Raw genomic sequence first — 7,698 nt, forward strand, 5'->3', positions numbered from 1 at the left:
ATAAACAACCACTGGGGATGTTTTCTTCATTCTTATGGAAGGGATCCTGCTTTGCTGAGTCCAAATTACTTTAGAAGGTATCAACCAAGCTATATGATTTTTCCACCTTCCAAACACTATTTCTGTAGGTCATTTGTTTGGCTCTTGGATGTTTCTAGATTATGCAATAGTGAACCGCTATTATCCTTCTATTTTTACATTCCCATGTCTGTTTTGATGGTATTGTCTCATTATTGCAGCTTTTGTCCTATGGACAGCAGCATCTGAATGCTTCTGCTCCTATCAACTTAGAAAACTGCATATTCAAACCAGTATAAATGGAAAAGTCACTGATATTCATGGTATAGTTTTGAAAACAATCTTGTGTGATTCAGAATCACTGTACATGTGTATTAGGAAGTAGGCTACCACAGCTTTTCAGTGTCACTATTCCCAAAGTTTCATTTTCCTTCACTTAAGAATCTTCATTGAAGTAGGTGGCAATGCCTTAACCATATGCATGTTGTCAGGCCCAAGGGCCTCTTCCATCCTTGTCAAGGGGAGTGCTGACCTTCTCTCCTTATACAACTCTATGAGATAATGTTAAGCAAAATGTTCCCCAGATAGGGACACAAGAGGTTTTCTTTTTTCTTGCTTGCTAGTGTTTTTAATGTACTTACACTATGCTATGTGATTCTTTTGTTTCGATTGTATGTTCTTCCCCCAAGGTATATCCCCTGTTTTTACTGGATTTGACGCTGGAGCTCTGCATCTTGCATATATATTTTTTTAATGAACTTTACAATGTCGGCGGCAGGAGTGAGGAGTTGGGGAGGGAAGTGATGGTAGGGGGAAAATAAAAGAGGAGGTAACAATGCTCGCTATGAAATGTACTCATTTCCCTACTCAGGTAATGTAATGTAATGTACAACATTTTTACAATACAAAAAGAATCTTCATTGAGGGCTGGGTAGGTGGCTTAGTGTTAGAGTGCTTGCCTTGCATGCATGAGGCCCTGGGTTTGATTCCTCAGCATCACATAAACATAAAAGGCAGAAGTGATGCTGTGGATCAAGTGGTAGAGTGCTAGCCTTGAGCTGAAGAGCTGAGGGACAGTGCCCAGCCCAGAGATCAGGCCTCACAACTGATTAAAAAAATCTTCATTGAGGTATACTTGTGTAAAATTTTCTAGATGGGTGCTGGTGACTCCCATCTCCAATCCTAGCTATTCAGGAGGCTGAGACGTTTGGTTGTTGGGTCAAATCCACCAGGAGAATGAAAGTATATGAGAATCTTATCTCCAATTAACCACCAGAACTCTTGAAGCATCACAGTGGCTCAAACTAGGAGAGTGCTGGCCATGATCCAAAAGGCTGTAGAGATTTTGGAAGAGTGCTGAGATCAAGCCAAAGTGACTTACACAAAAACCTGCCTGTTATTGTAGTAGAGGATACAAGTTGCAAAAAAAGGTAATTATAAAAATATGACATTAACGGTTAATGGTTATTGCACATCACTAAACATTTCACAAAATGTCTCAGACAATTTTAAGTATGATTGTGAACTTTTTCCTTCTGTCTTTTTTTTTAATCAAGTGGAGCTCTACAAAATATGGCAAACACATTCTAGGCCTGGAAAGGTATAAGGACTAACTGCTACTTCATATCTACTTTTGTTTGGTCTAGTATAATACAAACACCTATATTGAGTACTTCACTCTGTCTTGCTATTGTTACATATGATTACTCAGTAATGGCTTTGAGAACATCCCAAAGGGTTTAATATTATATCAGCAGTTGAAATTATTTTCTGTTAACATTAGTTCATTTTCTTGTCTGAGAACAGTTTTGCATCCACAAGTCTGATATCCTTTGCCTCCAACACATAATCATGTTTAGTATATATTTGTATTGAAAAGATACTGTACACATACATACATGAGTAAGGTAATGAGTACATTTCCTAACAGAATTGTTACCTCCTCCTTTGTATTTTCACCTACCATCCCTTCTCTCTCATCACCCCAACTCTTCCCTCTCCACCCAAAGTTGTAAGGTTTTTTTCAACAGTGTGTTGTACATCTTATTGTTACAATGGATCAACCCGTATCCTCATTTCAACATTTTGTTATTTCTCTTCCTCTCCACAAACCATAAAAATATATAAGCAAGATGCAGGGCACCAGAAGCAAATACAACGAAAACAGGGGTTATACAATGGGGTAAGCACATACAAAAGAAACAAAAATAAATCACATAGTACATTTAAAAATATATTAAAAATAACAGCAAGAGAAATGAAACTTCTTATGTCCCTATCTTGGGGTTCATTTCACTTAACATCACCTTATATGGTCATATGTACATAGCTTTTGAACATTTCTGCTTGTGTTAGACATATACTAGGGAAACCATGGGACCTATGTTTCTTTGGGCCTGGCTTACTTCTCTTAATATAAGTTTTCCGAGTCTTTCCCTTTCCTAACAATTAAGACAATGTCATTTTGCTGATGGAGGCATAGATTTCCATTGCACATATATACCACATTTTTTTGATCCATTCATCTACTAAAGGGCATCTGGGTTGTTTCGATATCTTAGCTATGGTGAATAATGCTGTGATAAACATAGGATATAGGTATGCTGGAAGCTTTTGTATGGACTTGTTTGTGACTGGGTAAATGCTCAAAGTGCGATTGCTGGGTCATAGGGGTGCTCGATGTGGAGTCTTTTGAGGAACCTCCATCCTGCTTTGCAAAATGGTTGAACAAGATCACACACCCGCCAGCAATGCAGTAAGGTTCCCTTTTGACCACATCCTCTCCTGCATCTGTTTTTTTTTAAATTAGAATCCTTGATTATAGCCATTCTAAATAGGTCAGAAGAATCTCAATGTTGTTTTGACTTGCATTACATTTCTGGCTAGAGAAGTTGAGCATTTCTTCATGTGTCTATTGGCCATTCTTATTTCCTATTCACATTAGTCTCTCTTCATGCCTTTAGCACAAATAATAATTGGGTAGTTGTTTCTTTGAGGATTTGTTGTTGGTAGATTTATTTTTTGAGTTCTAAGTATATTTTAGATATGAGTCCCTTGTCTGTTGTATGGCTAGTGAAGATCTCTCAATTCATGTGCTTTCTATTGATCTTGCTAGCTATGTCCTTTGCGATGCAATCTCATTTGTCCAAACTTTCTTTGATTTGTTATGTTTCTGGGTCTTTATTAAGAAAATTCCAGCCTGTGCCAAGGAGGCCTAGAATTTCTCCTATTTCTTCCTGTAATGTTTTCATTGTGTCTGCTTTGACTTCGATGTGTTTGATCCATTTGGAGTTGTTTCTGGTACAGGGTGATATATTAGGGTGTAGCTTTAGTTTTCTACAGGTGTTTAACAATTGTGCCAGCACCATTTACTGAAGAGGCCATCTTTCTTCCATTCTATTCTTTCAGCTTCCTTCCCTGCTCAAGGACCTGGGCCCCAGTTCATCTACAAAGCTGTGAATTACAGGTCGATAGATCAAGGCCCAAGCCTTGTGTTCAAGGCTAAGGCTGTGAGTTTAAGGCTCACCATCCAATTAAAGACCTGGGCTGAAAGTTCAAGGCCCAGGCCCCAAGTTCAAGGCTCAGACTGGGAATTCAATTACCAGGCCTTGAGTTCAAGGCCCTGGCTGTGAGTTCAAGGCTCAGGCCCCAAGTTGAATCCCAGGTCTCCCCTTCCCTTTCCAGTTCAAGACCAGGGCCCCAGTTCATCTACGAGGCTGTGAGTTCAAGGCCCAGTCTGTGAGAATAATGCCCAGGCCTAGAGTTTCAGGGCCATGGTAGGGAGTTCAAGTCTGAGGCCCCCTGTTCAAGGACCAGACCCAGAGTTTGATGACCAGCCTGAGTCTAAGTCCCAGACGTGGACTTCAAGGCCCAGGCCCTAAGCTCAAGTTCCTGGCCCCAGTTCAAAGTCCTGGGTGCCAGTTTAAGTTCCGTGCTGAGTTCAAGGCCTGTTCTTTGAGTTCCAGTCCCAGTAACAGAGTGAACATCTCACGCCCCCAATTTCAGGCCCAGGCCCCAAGTTCACATCACAAGACTTGATTACAAGTCCCAGGCTGCAAGTTCTAGTCCCAGTACCCGAGTTCAAGTCCCAAGCCCTAAGTTCAAGTTCCAGGTCCTTAGTTCAAGTCCCAGGTCCCAAATTCAAGTCCTAGGCCTCAAGTTCATATCCCAGGCCTTGAGTTCAAGTACCAGACACCATATTCAGGTCCCATACTGATAATTCAATGCTTGGGCTGCAAATTCAAATACAGCCCTTCCATTCAAGTCCCAGGCCCTAAATTCAAGGCCCAGACTATGAGTTCAAGTTCCAGGCCCCAAGTTCAAGTCCCCAGCTGAGAATTCAGGGCAAGACCCTTAGTTCAAGACCTGGGTTGGGAATTCAAGACCCATGACCTGCATTCAAGTCCCAGACCTGAATTCAAGGGCAAGGCTACTGGTTTAAGACCCAGGCTGCAAGTTCTAGTCAGAGGCCCCAAGTACAAGTCTAAAGCCATGCGTTCAAATTGCAGAACTTGAATTCAAGTTGTAGGCTCCAAGTTGAAAGACCAGGTCTTGAGTTAAAGTCCCAGTTTGTTAGTTTAAGATCCAGGGTCCCAGTTCAAGTGCCAGGCCATGAGTACATGTCCCAGGCTGATATTACAAAATTCAAGCCCAGAGTTTCAAGCCTGGCTATGAGTTCAAATCACAGGCCCCCTGTTCAAGGTCCAGTCAAACAGTTTACTGCTTGGCTTTTAATTTCAAGGCTCAGCCTCTGAGTTTCAGGCCCAGATTGTGAGTTCAAGTCCCAGATCCTGAGTTCCAGGCCCAGAATGAGTTCAATGCCCAGACCGTGAGACTAAGGCCAAGGCATGAGTTTAAGGCCAGGCCCCAAATTGGAGTCCCAGGCCCCCCTGTCCCCTGAATCCAATGTGCTGGGCCCTAGTTAAAGTAGGAGTCCATGAGTTCAAGGCCCTAGCTGTGAGTTCATGGCCCAGTCTGGGAGTTCAGTGCTCAGGCACAAAGTTTCAGGCCCAGGTTATCAGGCCTTAAGTTCAAGTCTCAGGCCATGAGCTCAAAGCCCAGGCCCCAATTTCAATTCCAGGCCCCATGTTCAAGGTTCAGGGCCCAGTTCTCAAGTTCCAGGCTGTGAGTTTAAGGCCCAGGCTATGAGTTCTACTCCCAGGCCCTGAGTTTTAAGTCCTAAGCCCCAAGTTCAACTCCCATGCCCTGAATTCAAGACCCAGGCCCTGCATTAAAAACTCAGGATATGGTTCAAGTCCCAGACTCCAAATTCAGATTCCAGGCAGTAGTTCATGTTGCAAGCCCTGAGTTCAAGACTAACACTGTGAATTAAAGTCCCAGACCTTAAGTTCAAGGCCCAGGCCTAGGTTCATGCCTGAGCTGTGAGTTTAAGCCCCAGGCTCCTTGTTCAACATCCAGTGTGTCAGTTCAAGGCTCAAGACCTGAGTTCACGGTCCAAGGCCCTCATTTAAGTTCCAGGTTCTGAGTTCTAAGCTCAGGCTGTGAATTTAAGTACCACGCCCTGAGTTCCAGGCCTGGGGCCCACTTCAAGGCCTAGGCATGAAGTTGAAGGCTCAAGCTGTGAATTCAAGTTCCAGGTACTGAGTTCAAGGCCCTGACCTGAGTTCAAGGCCTAGGCTGTGAGTTTAAGGCCAAGGACCAAGTTGAAGTCCCAGGTCCCTTCTTCTTTTCAGACCTCAAGATCCAGTGATACAGTTCAAATACCAGGACATGAGTTCTAGTCCCGGGCTCTGAGTTCAAGGCCCAGCCCCAGAATTTCAGGCCCAGATTGTGAGTCCAAGTCCCAGGCCCCCAGTTCAATGCTTGTATTCTGAAATCAAGGCCCAGGACCTGAGTTTAAGTCCCAGATCCCTTGTTCAATTTCCAAGGCCCCAGTTCAATCCCCAGGCTAAGCATTCAAGGCTTAGTCTGGGAGTTCAAGTTCCAGGCTTTGAGGTAAAGGCTCCTGCTAAAAGTTCAAGGTCCAGGGCACAAGATCAAATCCCAGCCTCATAGTTCAAGTCCAGGACATGAGTAACAATCCTAGGTCCCAACCCTAATTTCCAAGCCTCTAGTTTGAGGCCCAGGTCCCTAGTTCAAGTAATTCCCATGACCTGAGTTCAAGGTCCAGGGCCCCAGTTCAAGTCCCAGGCCCAGTAACTGAGTTGAAAGTCCAGATATTGAGCTCAAGTTCCAGGATATAAGTTCAATTCTCAGGCCAAGAGTTTAAGGAAAGACCTGAGTCCAAGTCATAGGTTCAAGTCCCAGGTCTCTAGTTCAATGCCCAGACAAGTTAAATGTCCATCCTTGAATTCAAGGCTCAGGCCCTTTGTTCAAGGCTCAGGCCTTGAGTTCAAGACCCAGGCTGAGAGTTCAAGTGCCAGTGGAGAGTTCAAGTCACAAGCAGAGACTTCAAGTTCTAGGCCCCAAGTTCCAAGCCCAGGCCTCAAGTTCAATTCCCAGGCTTTGAATTCAAGGTCCAGACTGGGCGTTTAAGACCCTGGCTTCGAGTTCAAGACCCAAGCCATGAGTTCAAGGCCCAGACCAAGAATTCAAGGCCTTGGGCCTGAATAAAAGGTCCAGGGGCCTAGTTCAAGGCCCAAGCTCAGAGTTCAATGCTCAGTCTGTGAGTTCAAGTCCCAGTGTGGGAGTTAAAAGCCCAGGCCATGAGTTCAAGGTCCAGGCCATGAGTTCAAATCCCAGTCCCAGAGTTCAAGTCCCAGGCCATGAGGAAAATTTCCAGACCCTGTGTTCAAGTCAGAGGCTCCAAGTTCCAGGCTAGATCCTGAGATCAATTCCTAGGCTTTGAATTCAAGGCCCAGGCTGTGAGTTCAAGGCCCAGGCTTCGAGGTCAAGCCTGGAATATGAGCCCCAGTCCCAGGCCCCAAGTTGAAGTCCCAAACCCAGAGTTAAAGGCCCAGGCCCTAAGTTCAAGGCCCGGCCCTAAGTTGAAATCCCAGGTTCTTTGTGCAGGGGGTGGGGGCGAGTGGGGAGGTAGGGGGAGGTAAGGGATGGGGCTGGGGAGATGGGAAGGGATGGGAAGGGGAAACAAAGGAGGCAACAATGCTTGATGAGAAATGTACTCATTAGCTTGCCCATGTAATTGTAACCCCTCTGTATGGTATTTTCACAATTAAAAAAATGGATAAACTGAAAATGGATAAAAAATAATAATAAAAATAAATAAATAAATAAATAAAAAGAAATCCCAGGTCCTGAGTTCCAGTGCCAGCCCCAAGTTCAAGGTCTAGGCTGTGAGTTCAAGGCCCAGCCCCTGAGTTGCAGCCACAGGTTGTGACTTAAAGTCCAAGGTACTGAGTTCAAAGCCAAGGCTAAGAATTTGAGTTCAAGATCCAAGCCCCAAGGTCAAGTTGCTGGCCTGAGTTCAAGGTCCAGGGCACCAGTTCAAGTCCCAGCCTATAAGTTAAGGCCCACGCTGTGAGTTCTAGTCCAAGGCCCTGAGTTCAAGTCCCAAGACCCAAGCTCAAGTCCCAGGCCCCAAGTTCAAGGTCCAGGGCCCCAGTTCAAGTCCCAGGTCCCAAATGCAAGTCCCAGACTGAGAATTTAAGGCTCAAGCTATAAATTCAAGTACAGTCCTGGCCTTCAAGTGCCATACCGTGTGTTCAAGACCCAGGCTGTGAATTCAAGGTCCAGAGCCCCAATTCAAGTCCTAGGCCATGA

At 44.6% G+C, this 7,698-nt stretch overlaps 1 pseudogene; it reads right to left on the reverse strand.

Moving 5' to 3' along the window:
* Positions 1-455: 455 nt before the first annotated feature.
* LOC138830076 (U6atac minor spliceosomal RNA) lies at positions 456-570 on the reverse strand (annotated as a pseudogene).
* Between the last annotated feature and the right edge of the window lie 7,128 nt (positions 571-7,698).

This window comes from Dipodomys merriami, unplaced genomic scaffold (assembly GCF_024711535.1).
Source record: "Dipodomys merriami isolate MVZ:Mamm:240054 unplaced genomic scaffold, mDipMer1.0.p SCAF_1826, whole genome shotgun sequence".
In the NCBI taxonomy this organism is placed as follows: domain Eukaryota; kingdom Metazoa; phylum Chordata; class Mammalia; order Rodentia; family Heteromyidae; genus Dipodomys; species Dipodomys merriami.